General features: G+C 39.2%; 1 protein-coding gene across 1 annotated transcript in view; it reads left to right on the top strand.

Moving 5' to 3' along the window:
- Positions 1 to 1,125: 1,125 nt before the first annotated feature.
- The window catches only part of LOC121946975 (carbohydrate sulfotransferase 11-like), a 132,074-nt gene continuing 117,219 nt past the window's right edge, over positions 1,126 to 15,980 (top strand). The window contains exons 1-2 of the mRNA XM_088082490.1: positions 1,126 to 1,416; positions 3,333 to 3,400. The gene's annotated coding sequence lies outside the window, so the exon portion shown is untranslated. The remainder of the gene's footprint in view (positions 1,417 to 3,332; positions 3,401 to 15,980) is intronic.

Below are 15,980 nucleotides of genomic sequence, written 5' to 3'. Positions count from 1 at the left end.
TACTGCAGTGAGCTATAATTGACAGGTGAGGCAGTTTGAGGATGAATGTTTTTACACTTATGCACATTTATTTTGTTTTGTTTTTCTCAGTTTTTATCCACAAAAATAAAAAGGGCTATAAAGGAAAATAGAAAGGAGTGTGAAACCGATTATGCAAAATCAAGAACATCTTCTTAAAGCTACACTAACCAGTATTTTTATGGTTACAGTTGAAAAAAATAATGATATTATGTGAAACTTATCGCTCATGGTTTCAAAACCAAGGAGAACCAGCATTTGACAATGCAGTATCCCTCAGCTCTACGGAAAACAAATTTATTTCTAGGATGATAAAGGTGCCCTACTCTGCCTTATTCCAGCCCTTTTTCTTTCAGAATTCATCAAATACTGCCACTTTGTCAGTGATTTCGGCCAACTCTCCCCTTTTAGAATAGAATAGATAAACTATATTGTGTCTCAACAGGGACAAAAAATCTTATTTGACCCTGATATTACTAACCCTAACCAATCTTATTCCTCTTGGCTAAACCTAACCAGCCAAACCAACGAACGCATTAGTTAATTAGAGGAAGCGCAGTGTGGGTTGTACTTTTGCCATCCTAGGAAAAGAAAATTTGCCATGGGACATTTCAGCATTTTTCAGCACATTGTTTTGCTTTTTTGGCTTGCAGCTTTAGTGTTTGATTCTTATGAAGTGAACTGTTTTTGCTCTGATAAAACCACTGCAAACTACCTGCCCAGCACCAAATGAGAAACAAAGTTTGAGACCAGTGCAGCCCAAAAGCTGGCGAAAGGATGTGACATGGACAGCAGGGGGGACTGTCTGCTCAATAACATAGTCCATGAGTTTTATTTTCAAAGCTTCAGTTGGTAACTTTTGTGAAAAGAACTTTTTTGTCATATTTCTAAGAACTTCCACAATATTCTAGAAGTACATGAGACGGGTGATCAGGTAGCTCTGGCGCCTCCTGGTGCTTATATTGATTACTGTAATCCTCCACGCTCCTTAGAGCTCAACTAATCAGAGCCTGTGGGCGTGTCTACGCAGTGTCAGTCATCCATGGTCAGCCACAGCTCGTGCACACTCTGCCCATCCCCCTCCTCCTGCGCGCGCGCCCAGTCAAGCTCACTACCGGCAGCGCGCGGCCTCGCGAGCGAAATTAAGGCTACAATGGCCGCAAAACATCTACCAAGGAGAAAGAAACTGCCCATGTGTTTGCTGACAACAGCATACACGGCGAACATAGAGTCACAGAAGCAGACCAAAGACGATAAGCGAACCAAAAGGAAATAATTCAATCGAGCCCGAGATAAAAACGAGGGTGAACACCGGAATGCTTTTCCAAAGTGACGAAAGCTACAGGATCTGAAAGGACTCCAAACCGATGGGGAGTTACCCTGATGTCAGCTTTACAGGTATATAATGTTTAAATTAAAACCGCGTTAGTGATATGATTGCTAACAGGCACTGTAAGGCTGTAACCTGTATGTCGTGTTATTGTGGTGTTTCCGTGTAGCTAACTTAGCTTGTTTCCAGGGCTAAGATTGGTTAGCATTGATTTATTGCAGAGTGGCTGAAAATATCTTTGTGAAGTGACCAAAGAATCATTTCAGTTTGGATTTATTACTTATATTTATGTTTGCTCTCACGTTAAAATGTTGTCTTTACCACTGGGCCCTATTTCAGGAAGCAGGCTCGACAAACTTTGAGCCTTATTCCGACCTCCGAGTTGACTGAGGAAGCAAACTCGAGCTTTCGGTTTCAGAACAGCTAATCAGATCTAGCGCAATCAATACTGAGCAGCTTCAGCCCATGGATGTATTAAAGGAAAGCAGTTTAAGCTTGAGGGAAGCGTGTTCACGGTGAGCACAAAAAGCCATTATCAGTGGAGTGCAGATAACAGGATTCACAACGGAGATTTTAATTGACCGAATATGCGGAACATAAAGGTATCTTCCAAAAAATAAAAATCTGTTATGACAGCTGCAGCTAAACAGCGTGAGATAGCACGGTGGGAGAAGATTGTAGAGCGTGTTAATGCGCAAGTTTTTGAAGTTTCTCAAGTTCACTCATTCATAAATCACTTTCATAAAATGATGGCAAGTCCGTAAGTAACTGACTCAGGGTAAGGCTGTGATAATCAGTGACTGACGCTGTGTAGAGACTCCCTCTGGGCTCTGAGAAATGTGACAAAATATTTCTTTTTATAGAAGTTACCAACTGAAGCTTTGAAAATAAAACTCATCCCTCCGACTCTGCTTGCACCCTTTACTCCGCTTTCATTGCACTGTGCTCTTCGGAAGATAGATAGATAGATAGATAGATAGATAGATAGATAGATAAATAAATATACTTTATTGATCTCAAAACTGAGAAATTGAGGTGTAGCAGCGCCATACAGTAAGAACAAAGAGAATAAAGAGCAAACAATATTAATAGAATATAAAAGGAATACGCTTAAAAAACTAAAAACTAAGAGACTATACATATACACATATATACAAGTATAAAGTGCGGAGTGTCTGCAGTTGCAGAGGTACAGTATGCAAAATTTGACCAGAATATAAGACAATGATGCACCCCCTCTATGCTCTAATGAGGCTAAAACAACCAGAATATACTGTATATACAGTTTATGTTTCAAACCCTCTCTCTAACCTTTGGGCTACGCCTCCTCATTTACATTCAACTTAAAACTATAAATGCAAAATGGAAAATGCCAAAGGAAAATGAAAAAGAAAAAAAATTAAAATGCCAAATGGTAAATGCAATGGAGTGTAAATGCAATAAATAAAAAAATATGTTTTGTGTTTAAGCTTTTAATACAACTATTTCCGGTCAAGCTTCTCCATTTCTTATTTTAAGTTTATAGTTGATGTTTCTCCTTTTATTTCCATTGCCATTTCGGTTTCATCTTAACAATTTAAGATTTCAGTTTGAGCATCTCAATTTAAGCTTTTGCATTTTAATTTTTATTGTCACTTTATATTTTCAAATTATCATTTCACATTTTAAATTTGCTATTTCAATTTTCCTTTTTCTGCTTCCGTTTAATTATGGCTTGATTATTCCTAGTAGTGTGGTCAATTAAAAATCTTTCTAATTTTATCTCTGTAAATTTTGTTCTGGGACTTTTCATTTAAATTATGACTAAAAATATCCTTCTCACCATCACACCATACCTCACCAATCTGGTTACTTAGTGCAAATGTATTATCCTCAAGGGCTTTGGTGTCAAATTAAAAAAGATTATCTTAATTGCAGTAGCTCACACTATATACAGACAAATTATTCAATCTCACTCCTCTTCTCTTCTGATTTTATCTTGCAGGATACATACCCGCTCCCATCAGCAAGGAGTACAGAAACACCTCGCTCGACAGCTTAAGGGAGAATGAAGTAAGTACACATTAACAGATGGATTGCTTTATAGGTGTGATAAAAATGGAAATGGAGAACAAGAGATTTGATACCTTGTTTTAATTGAATGATTAACAACTATAAAGAGGTATCATTCACAGAGACAAAGGTCCTTTGAAATAGCATCCTTCACTTTATAATGTCTTGCTTTAGAACTGAGGGTTGATTTCCATTTCTGTCACTGTCCCTGTTTACCATCTTAAACCGACAAATAAGGAGGACTCACACAAGAGTTAATAGTCAAGCTAAGATTTGAAATTATTTACTCATCACTACTAATTAAAGCTATGATAACCTGTTAATGTACTGCAATCTGCATTTTAATATTCTTAGGTTCCGTTTAACTTGCAAGTGCCCTGCATTTAGACCAGCACTGTCAAACTCATCTCAGTTTATGGGCCACACAGCAGCCCAATTTGATATTAAGTTGACCGAACCGAACATAATGTTTTAGATAGCTAAAACATTATGTTTTTGGATTTTCTGTCTATCCGTACCTCCGTCTTATTCACATGAACCCGATTTTTTCAAATTTGGTCCAAACGCCCCCTTAAATTCAATGATGAACCGGTTAGATTTTTGTGGTCGTAGGGCAAAGGTCAAGGTCACTGAAAACTTATCTGTCTCTTTCTTGTGAATGCAATATCTCAAGAACACGTTGAGGGAATTTGTTCAAATTTGTCAGTAACTTCCACTTGGACTCAGTGATAAACTGATTAGATTCTGGCAGCTGATTCGAATTTTCAAGTCAAAGGTTGTGGTCAGTGCAACCTGACAAAACATGGTTTTGGTCATTACTCCAGAATACTTATGCTAATCATAAAAAAAACTCCACTCACATGTCTAATAGGATATAATGATGAAGTGATGACACTTTATAAGGTCAAAGGTCAACTTTACTGTGATGTCATAATGTTTTTTTTTTGTTGGCCATTTCTCAATGTCTTAACTCGGAACAGAAGGGGAGACATTTGTTCAGAAACTGAATTGGTGACACTAATCTCAGGTGTCAGTCTCCAGACTGTCCTGGTTGTATCAGTCGTCTGTGCTGCCGGGTGGATGATGTGTGTGAAGCATCCATGTTTTTAAGGACATTGATGTGAAGTGTTTGTGCAACTTGACTGGTAGGTGGAGGAATGCGACCACGTGGGGATAATTCTATTTATTTATTTATTTATTTATTTATGTATTTTTTTGAGTGTCAGATTAAAAAAAAAAAAAAAGATGAAAAATCTGGGCCATTAAGGCCTTAAAATTTACTGCAGGTAATCCAGAGACTAACTATCATTAAATTCCAAAGATGTTAATTCCAGGTCTTTGTAATCCAATTAGCTCAAATGTTTTTCATGTGGGAAGTCAGGAGGGGTTCATAGTCTTGTCAGAGTCATAGCATCTGTTGATGCTGAAAAAAGTGTCAGATAACTGTGTCTGTTAGCTTAATGATGACCAGAGGGTGACGAGCTGCAGTGTGTGTGGTTGGAGATGGCCATAGCAAGCTAAAAAATAAGAAGGAAAAAATACAAACGAAAAAAAGGGAAAGATAAAAATTTCTCACTATTATGTATTTCACGCTACAGTGAGCATTTGACATATCCAATTTCTAACCTGAGACACTTACTGTGTCTTTGTGTAGCTGAGAGGGGTTATGGGCGAGGTTATGGCATAACAGATCTGTGTGTGTGTGTGTGTGTGTGTGTCTGTGTGTGTGTGTGTTTGTGTTTGTCAATGCTCAGAGCAGTGGAGTTGGGGCCAGATAATAAAACATTTCTTTGTATTGAATGTGTTGTTTAAATAAGCTTTCACCATTTGAATGTGGCCATCTGACAGAGGAGTTGTTTAGTTTCTATTGCAGCTCTTTATATGGTTGTGTGTGTGAATGTGTTGGGAAGAAATGATCATTTCACATTTGTTACCCTCTGGAGAGAACACATTCAATGCCTTTAGGCACACACACACACACACCTCCTAGCCCCTCCGGAGGCGCTTTAGCTCCTCCATCACCATTACAAGCTCTCAAATCCAGACTGATACACGTACCATGGTTGTCAGTCACAACAGAGTGACACCAAAGGATGACAAACTCCTTTTTTCCATAGAATTGACAAATTATCATGCACCTGATTGGTTTTTAACAACATGTATTTTGTTTGCACACATTTCCCAACTAATTGCTCAGCTTTGTTTTCTGCTGCCTAAAATCTGTCACCACGTTCAAAACGCTCGCAGTTCGTCCCCATCAATGCGGATCTGTTAGTTAACGCGAACAGCATAAGCTCTTCAATCACTTAAAAAAAAAAGGTGTTTGCCGTCTCTTAATTGCACACTTTTGCAATTATACAAGTTATTTCTAAAAGAGGGGGTGGTGGGGTTGTTTTTATCCCCTCCTGCCTCTCATCTTACTTTGCCTTTCCCTGAAGCTGACCTGGTGGCTCACCAGTCTCATTGTCATAATTACCATCATCACAATCACTATTATCTTAATTGGCCTTATCTCCTCGTTAGCTGCTCGTTAGCTAATTGACTCGGAGAATATCCCGCCAAACGCTTTGCGCGGCGAGACAAAAGGCAACAGACGGAGATCAAGAGGAGACATCTGCCTGTTGAGAGAAGAGAAAAACTACGTCGAGCTGTGGCTCATCTGTCACCATAATGACTGTCTCAACAACTGTACACAATTATGTGGAGGAAAAAGTAGTGCTGCCGACGCCGCAATAGTTACACACGCTCACACACTCCTACAAGTGCTTGTATACAATACAGTCAGATCTAGACAGATGCTTAATGACGTGTTTCAGACACACGGCTACAGGAGTTTAAAAGAACGCAATTATACACCGTTTAAGACACACATGTATGCTCACACACACGCTGTAGGGCTCTGTGTGTCAAAAAGCCAATTATAAGACATTGAAAGGAATAGGAAGAAATACTGTAATTATGCTACAGCACGCTCATCTGAGTGGAAATTAGAAGGAAGAGCAGAAAATACCAGATTTTTCAGCAATTAAAGCAGGCCGCAGATATCCATTTAATGACAAAGAGTTGGCTTTAGAAAAGCTAAGACAAGAAGAAACTTCTCTATTTTTTTTCACTAAAAAAATACAGTGAACGGTTGGACCGTCTGTATCAGAATTCAAACTAACGTCTGTCACATTAGTTGACAGACATTAGTCTGTCAACTAACACACAATATCGCATCACTCTGCGCTTCGGAGGCCAAAGCTGGCCTACAATAGGGTGCCAAGTGGCACCTCCAAAATGTTGTGTTTCACAAAGGGATACATGTTCATGTTAGTATACATAAGTTGCTAGAGTGTAGGGCTTGGGGATATGAACTTAATTGAACACTATACCTCAGTTATGATTAATGAACGTCTTTGGGGTTTTTTGCCCTCATAGTTCACTGACAAGGTCTGTACTGTTAATATGCTCAACTATTAAAGCTGGGATATTTTTCGAGCGAAAGAATGCATATCTTTGTGTTTGAAAATAATTGAAGGAAACACACACAGATAAACTATTCATGGTAATTTACTGAATATTCGAACAATCGAAATCAAAGCACATGGTTATAAATGAAAATGTCTTTTTAAAAAGATCACATTTTAGTTTTAATGTAAAAAGCAAGTTCCCTATCAAAGTATTTTCTTGAATCCTTTTCATATTGTGTAGCATTTGTAAATGCTTGTTTTATCAACAGCTGCTTTCTAGAGGCACTTGGTTGCTGTGTGCTTGTCAGGCTCTTTTTTTTGGGCCATGCACTGTTCATATTTGGTAATGTGATTGGTGATTGAAGTGTTGAAACAGATTGGTAGTGAAACAGTTTTTCCGCAGTGTTTACATTTGACTTCTTTTTGTTCTTTGTCACCTTTGCTAAAGCCAGAATGTGTCCAGACACGTCATTTTTCTTTTGTAGAAGCTGCTCGAGTTGCTCATTTGGCTCGCTGTTGAGTTCTCCTACATGTAGCAGACTTGATGGGGCAGAGTCACGTGCATACACAGGCGGTAGTATTTTTTTTTTTTTTAAGGGCCACTAAATAAACACACAGTGGGTAAAGTGTTAACAGAATTAAAAAAAAAGAAAAGAAATAAATTGCTAATGGGCATGGGCAAGATTACACCAGTTAGAGATTATGCATTACGGTTTCGTTTCCTTAAACCTTAGAAATGTCCCGAAATCTTAGAAACGACCTGAAGTCCTAGAAATGTCCTAAAATCCTAGAAACTTTCTAAAACCCAAGAAATGTCCTGGAATCCTTGAATTGTCCTAATGTCCTAGAAATGTTGTAAAATCCTAGAAATGTCTTAATATCCCAGACGTGTCTGAGAAAGGTCTTGAAATCGAATAGAATTGTATTCTGTGAAACATCCTAAAATCTTAGAAACATTCTGAAATCCTGGAAATGTCCGAACATCATAAAAAATGTCCTAAAATTCCAGAATTGTTCTGAAATTCTTGAAAGTTCTTAAAATCCTAGAAATGCCCTGAAATCTGAGAAAGGTCCTCAAATCCTACAAATATCGTATAATCCTAGAAAGAGGTATGGGGGCTGCTGTGACTGGCCCCTGGCCTCCTGTCATTTTGCTAATGTGGCCCCCAAGCAAAGCAAGCTGAGTATTCCCACCTTAAACTGTAAACTCTGAAATGATTTCTTGAACCAAGAGGACATGTCTCTCCACAACCATTTCATCTCGGATAATTTGTATTTTTTTTGACCTCCTTCCATTACTCTCACTGTCTCTCCGCTCTTTTCCTGTGGTTTCTCTTGTTGACGCTCCATGAGTTCTCCACCAGCTTCTTTATTTCCCACCCTGTTCTGCTCTGCTTCCTTTTTCTTAGTCACACTGTCCAGCCCTCTTTTCCCACCCAATGACCATTTTTCTGCTCATTTTCCCTGCTTCCTTTTTCTTTCTAATTTGTGTTTTGTCTCTGTCTTGTCTTTATCTGTAACTCTCTCGCTCTCTCTGTCACTATGACTTGCTGTAGGGTTGTGGAGTCTTGTGGTGTCACTGGTAATAGGGTCCCGTGGGTGCTCTGTACACTATTGCTGGGGTCTGAGAACTGCCTGCATAATATGAAAGGAGGGCCTCGTGTTCTCATGTCCTACTTTACAGTAAAAGAGTGTGTGTGTGTGTGTGTGTGTGTGTGTGTGTGTGTGTGTGTGTGCACGTGTGCGTGCGTGTGTGCGCATGCGTGTGTGTGTGTTTGTTTGTGCAACTGTGTGTGATAGTGTGCGTGTGTGTGCATAATGCATCAAACTTTGAAGAGACATGAGACCACCAATAGAAGCCGACCTAAGTAGAGGAGTGCAGGTATTCACGTGACGGTAAGAAAGATTGTGAGATCGTCCGTCCGTCTATAGGTGCATCAGCTGCAGTAACGCAGGTGTATTTAACCATTGTAGTGAATGGAGAGCGGAACTGTAAGCTGTGATCTTTGTCTGTATCGCACTCCTTACCAGTGGTCATCACCTGTGACAGGTTTTCTCTGCAGTGTGGCTGGTTTTACTCAGTGTTTGGTATGTCTTCACCTGTGTGTGTGCGTGTGTGTGCGTGTGTGTTCATAGGTTGTTAAACTGAATTTCAAAAATACAAAAATGCAGACTCCTAAAACACTTGCTTCTGCTGCAAATAGGATGTCTATATGGGGTAGATCGACCCTTTACTCACATGGTGCAGGGCTATTTAATATAAGCTTTGTAGGAATTTGGTGATGTGTGACATTATGATGGATTGAAGGCTGACAGGTGCATAGTACAATGAGCAGGGGGTGTGGAAGGAAGCCCTGCAGGTGCAGGCTCAATTATATTTACATTCAGTGTTTCTTTCCAAAATGCATGGTGTGAATTCCCGAGGCCTGAAAAAAGTGTTAAATGTATTTTGTTTCTCGAAAAATATTTTGATTTTATTTTAGATATTGGTCTTCTTCTTCCCCTACCTTTACTCACAATGCTGTTTCCACCAGGCAGAAGGAATGTGTGTGATGATGTGCAGGAACGTATGCATTAGTAGTGGTGCCTCACATATGCATAATAGGGGAAGCAACTGTATGGTGTTTTTAATCTTGAGTAGGTTTGTTCTCAGTAAATATGTTTCATTTTACAATCAATGTACCTCCTTCAAATTAAAGCTGTATATTTGTCTTTTTAAGGAGAAGGACAGCTAGACTATCTGAAAAACAAAATCCGCATAAAAAAAAATACAGACACATAACGCATTAAAACAGGATTGTTGTGGAACTCAGAATGTTACCTATGCCAGTCTAAGTCTGTGCGCATTAGATAATTATTGGTGTGCCATCCAAAGATTTTCAGTGGTCCCATCCAGCCTCCCCTTTTAAAGGTTTCTGGAGGCACCTGTGTGCATGAGATACAATAAAAGCTGGCCACCTATTTGGAAGCTAAAACGAAACACTGTAATATTTGTCATTTTAGAAGCAACTGAATTCTTCTTTCAATCGGTGTTAATTTATGGTGCATAGAATTTCACTCTTTGAAATTGTATGTATGTACTTTTTACGTTTACAAATTCAGATGGAAGATTAAAGTTTCTGAACGTTCTATTCACTTGAACTGTTTTGGTTCCTTTAACTGATTTGTCAAACTGATCCTTCACAGCCTGGATGTTTTTGGTGTATGTAGTCTGATGTATAGACTTGACCCCAAAACTGATCAGTTAAATGTTAGCAACTTGAATATAGTTTTTGGAGATCATGAACGCTAACATATTTTTGTGTACTACAAGCATCCGATGGACATTTTGGAGAGGAAATCAGACGCATTGTTGTCATAGTAAAATACCTAAATACTCTAAATTCAGCGGTACTTAAATGTCAAAGTTCCATGGATAAAATCTCAGAAATAGGTATTCAGTCACTTGTATGATTGAAATAATGAGGTCCTGTTTGTGCTTCAAAACCCTTTTATTAAAAAAGAGGCTCCTACAGGTCAAAAATTCCACAATGTACCCTTTATAACTCTTCATAAGGAGAACCAGCAAATATGATCTAATCGCCTTAAGACCCATGAGACAAAATTGCTCATTCATATGAATATTTTTATACATACATCTATGACAGGACATAAAACATGCAAATCCGTTTTAAATACTCCGGATGAGTGTTTTGCATTTTCATAGTTTTATTTTTACCTCCTCCACCCACTGCAAGACTGTGGCTCCCACTGCTCATCTCAGCAGTAATATAGTGTATGTATCAGTATTTCTGAGGCAGCGCATGAGTAACTCAGTGTTTGCTCAGTGCACTTTCACTTTCACTTGCCTGTCGACTCCGGTGGGTTCTTTTCCAATAATAAAGACAAAGATAGAAGAGTCACAGAAAGGGAGACAGACAGAGAAAGAAACAAGAAAGGACAAGATGGTGAAACATCATCACTGCAGTATCTAGTGCCAACCTGCCTCCCAAAATTGGGCAATTGTCATTCTTTCAGCCAAACCACACACTCAGTGATAGCAGTGTGGGGTTATAGTTCTATGCAAGCAAAATATGACACATGATATAGAAAGTGGTATCATTTTTTAGCTGATAGAGAAGTAGGGACAGGACAAGTGTTACATCGTATTCCAGAGGTAGCAACAGAAAAGTAATTCATACAGTAAAGCAACTTGCAAATTAGAAAGCTGAATGGCAGGTTAATTGTACAACTAAACACTTTTTAAACAATATATAAAACACAGTTCGCAATAGTTAAGCACCGACTTGGTAGTTGTGTGTTTGTGCCTCTGTCCCGACCTCTCTGCTGGAGAGAGATTTAATCCTTAGAAACCACTGATTCATAGCAACAGAGCCAGCTGTGATAGCAAAACCATACCTAACTAACATCCTACCTGGACCAAATGAGGCTGGGGATTCATCCAGCCAACCCTGGTGTGCCAGCACACCAGGTGGTTCAAACAGCCCAGAGACCTCCTGTCAATATACCTATTTGGAAGTAAAAAGTTTATGGATATAAATGAGGAGTGCACGGGGAGGTTCCCCACTGAGCCTTTAAAGTCTAAAAAAATGCACTTCCCTGCAAAACCGCTTTTCAAAGTGAAAATATCTAATGATAGGCAGGATAAGCTCCTGCATTTGCAAACAATCAAGCCATTCATCTTAATCATAACTGCTCAATACATGAAGTTAGAAATCTTTTTTTTTTTCTGTTTTAATATGCTCTCTATGAGGCTACTCTTCTATGAATAGTAAAAGCCTGCCCACTTGATCAGATTTGGTTCTTTAGTCAGTAGGGCTGGGTATCGATTTGATTTACAAGGTCCCAATTCGATTTGATTGGCATTTCGACTCTCGATTCAGTCAGGGATATTTCAGTTAAAATACCAATTTTGCTTAGATATAAAAGAAATTCTCTGAGAACTAATGCTGTAAATTTAACAAGGAACCTTCTCACCTGGTGCATTATTATAAAAAATATTGTTTACATTAAGAATTAACCCACACAAAAAATAAATAATTTAAATGAAATCAAATCACAAGACAGACGATGTAAATAAGGTGGCTACAAACATTTTGTAAACTGAGGACATCCACTTTGCTGCCTGTAACTGTTTACAAAGCTTTTGTGCAATATAGAAGTGGTTGTGATACACACACCAACTGTGTCAGAAGAAAAACAACTAAGAGAGAAACAAACATATATCTTTTCATAAATGAAAGTAAAGAAATTGAAATAGTGCAGTAAGTCAGGTTTTTTAAAACGTTTTGGAAAAATCTTGTAAACTGTACACTTTATGCAGAGAATGAACTACTGAAAAAATGCGTGATGAGATTATATTTTGCTTTTAAAGCATTCTCATTCTGAACTCCCCTTTGTGTCTGGGTTTTGTCATTTCTTCAATCATTCACTCTCCTATCGCCTCGGACAACATTTCACATAGATTACTCGCCGTGTGGCTGGTTTCAACTGCCCTGGTTTGTAGGACGTGAGACATGAGGCTCCAGTCATCGTCTATGTAGTGAGCAGTAACTGTCAGGTACGAATCTGTTGCTCTGGATGTCCAACAGTCACAAGTCAGGGCGTCTCTCTCTGCTGACTGAAGTGAAGTTGCGATGCTCTGTTTAATACCTGCATACATGTTTGGGATTGTTACTTCAATTAGCTGTTTGCGTGTCAGTAGAACAAAGCGTGGCTCCAGAGCCTTAATGAGGCTTCAGAAACCATAGTTTTCAACAACGCTGTATGGTCGTATATCCTGTAGTATGAACATTGCAACAGCCTTTGTTAATTTCTGAGCCCGTGGAGTGTTTGCTGGTTTGCTGGTAACTTCCACGCAAATGCCTTCTCCAGGTGGGTCTGTTTCATCTCCGACGTCTTTGCAGACTGGGTGATGTCTCGTCAAATGGTTGCAGAGATTTGTGGTATTTCCACAGTATTTCACCTCCAAGGTGCATATCTTGCATATGGCTTTGCTTTTGTCCAACTCATTGCTTTCCTCATGTATTTTAAATCCAAAATGCATCCAGACATCTGCCTTTTTTTCATCTTTCTACTGCATAGAGGGTCTAGTTTTATGTGAGAACCCTCTATATATCTTTAACATTTCAGCTGCATTTGTCACCTGAACACATGCATGCTGCTGGTCGTATTGACCTGAAGGAGCAGTTCATGAGTCATCAGATTTTGCATAATCCATGAAAAAAACTGCTCATGCAATAAGGTGAATGCACCTTTTTTAATTAAACATTTCGGAGAAATTCATCCAGTTCACATCTGGCTACAAGAGAGCCAAATTAATCTGGGATTTCATTAAGATATCGGCTGCTGCTCCGTCTGGGTTTTATATGCAACCTTTCTCTTTTTATTTCAATCCATTGCTTTTTACTTCCATCAAAGTTTTATTTAGTGACTCATACTGCATTAATTATAAGAGTAGTAGAAAGAGCTGGATTTCAGTGATGTCCTTGTAAAACATTTTGGCATGTCTTCACTTATTTAATCATTTTATGATAATTTACTTTTCTTCTCTCACTCATCAGAGGCTCCACCCAATAGTGAACCTTTAACCTCTTTTTAAGTCACAAAATGTAATTAGCCGGCAGATACTGATTGCATAACTCTCTGCTGCCTCACTGAATCCCATGTCAATTTCATGCAGATTGGGAGCGAAAATTGCATGAAAGATCAGGCAAAATTTGGCCTGTAGGTGAATCTGGAATTGCTGGATGATACCTCAGCATGTTGGGTGTTTTCCTAGCAGTAATGGTTTCCTACCTGCCACCCTGCCACCTCAAAAGAGATAGAAGGAAAGTCCAAAATAGAAAAGCTTTATTATATTGAATTAATTCAGCTGAGAACGAAATCCCATTTCCCCTTTGGGCTCAGCGGCCTATCAGGAGAGACAATGTAACAAGAGTCTTAGTGCTACCAAGTCTGAGAAGGGTCAAAAGTCCTCAGGGTCAGGTGGGTTTTATCACTGCAAAAGTCTTATCTGACATTTGTCACAGGGACAGGCCTAGAGAGATAATTGGAATGGTATTCTCTCTCTCTCTCCTACATGTTCCTCTCTTTACTCTCCTCTTTTTGGTCTCTCTCACACACACACACACACACACACACACACACACACACACACACATATACATCTTCTGCACGTTTATCTTGAAGTGTGTACCCAAGTTGTTCTGCAAGCCTTGCCTTCACATCTCTCAATATCTTATCTTCAAGTAAGACGCCCACGGTTGGCATTTTAAGACGACACATACCGACCCCACACACACAGATAACTGCCGCTAGTACTCACTGTCACTCACAATGGCCCACACACAAGCTGTGAGTGTGTGTATGTGCGGGAGTGGGCGAATAATTTGTATGAGGAGGCGTGCATTGGCTCAGGTTGAGCTTGTGTTGTGCTCACGTGGAGCGATGCGTGCGTGTCAGCTTGTGTCGGCGTGTGCATGCGTGTGCATGAGTCACTATTTATGCATGAGTTGATGCATTTTTGTTTATATCTGGGAGTGCGAGCATGTTTGTGTGTATCTGCCCGGTGCAAGCGATGGTAAGCACTGATTATACAGTAATGCTAGAGTTGTCAGGAAGCCAGCAGGCAGCCTGGTTTTAGCCACAGCGGGAGGTGGCACCATCATCACCATTATACCAGCTTCAGTTTCAAACTGAGAAATATGCCAGTCTGGACAAAAGGGTGCCTCTTCTACATTTCATTTTATTCTGAGCGGACCTCAGACTGTCTGTAAAAAGCCTGCCACTTGTATTTAATTGCCAGGGTGACAATAGGAAAACGCTTCACCCTGAGGTGCTGGTCATTTGGCACAATAACACAAACATGCTTTAGCTGACATGTAATATCTTTAAAGGGCGAGTTTTCAGACACCAAAGAAAAGCACTAACATTTTGAGGTTTTCTAGCCATGCTGGGAGTTTTTGGTTTTATTTTAGGAGGATTTTTTTTTTTCTCTTACAGTGGCCTTGAGAGTGCAGTGCACTGCAACCAAAGGAAACACATTCAAATAGACAACACAAACAAATGAAGAAAACATCCTGACAAATTTGAATACACATGTACAAAGTTTAGAAAAGGCACTGAAGAAATGTAACATGGACAAATTGAGACACAAATTCACAATCTGATGACACATATGGAACAAAACAAAACATGAACCAAATACAAAAACACACTGAAGTTGACCAACCATCAATGGCGCCAATGATGCTAGTTCAGTCCAGTCCGTCACATACTGCTGCTTTGTCAGTGGACCAACACTTAAAATATGACGTGCTTGGTTATTCTTGCCAGTAATGTAGTTGATACACACACTCTTCCAACAATCACCTGCTCTGGTATGGCTGAAATAAATACTTAATTCACAAAGTTAGATATGATAAACATGCTTTTTTGCTCTCTCTGCTGTTGCTCGCTGCAGGCTGTTTTCAGTCCTATAACTCTACTTCTCCCTCCACCACAAGGTTCTCGTGGTGTCTTTGAGCTCAGTTGCCTGTTCTGCCAGTGGAGAACAGAGACTAAGCTCTGGTGGTGCGTGCTGAACATCACATACAATGAGTTTAATAGTTCTTGTATTTATGACTGTATTGAGAAACATACCGTCAGGATTTCTGGTACCCTGGTAGACCATAGTACCGTGATATCACCCAAGCCTAGTGAGGACAGAAAAACCCGTTATAAAAATAACTTAAATACTTGTGTACCTGTGGACCAAGCCTCTCATGTGTAGTCATGGAAGTAACTCCATAAGCCATAACCATGGCTACAACTTGTGTGTCAGGGCATATTCATCAGTGTTTTCAACATGTCTGGATTTGGATATGTTGTCTGAAATTGTCTGCCTTTTTGTTGTTCTGCGGATGTTTTTATTCAAATCCGTGACTATGGTTTTTTTTTTTTTTTTTGCTTTTTACACTGTAACAGCCCACTACTAGCACTAAAAGATAACATTTTATAAAAACGCAACACCAACATGTCTTTTTTTTTTATTAAAAAAAAATCAATTTATTTATTTTTTTCTATCTTGAGACTTAAAAATTAAGAAGAAAACAAAACACATCAGTCTTGAAGTTTTTAACTTTACT

Source organism: Plectropomus leopardus, chromosome 9, assembly GCF_026936395.1.
Source record: "Plectropomus leopardus strain MGB_pleo_1.0 chromosome 9, ASM2693639v1, whole genome shotgun sequence".
NCBI lineage: Eukaryota > Metazoa > Chordata > Actinopteri > Perciformes > Serranidae > Plectropomus > Plectropomus leopardus.
The sequence above is the reverse complement of the archived record's forward strand: the minus strand, read 5'-3'. Positions and strand labels throughout refer to the sequence as shown.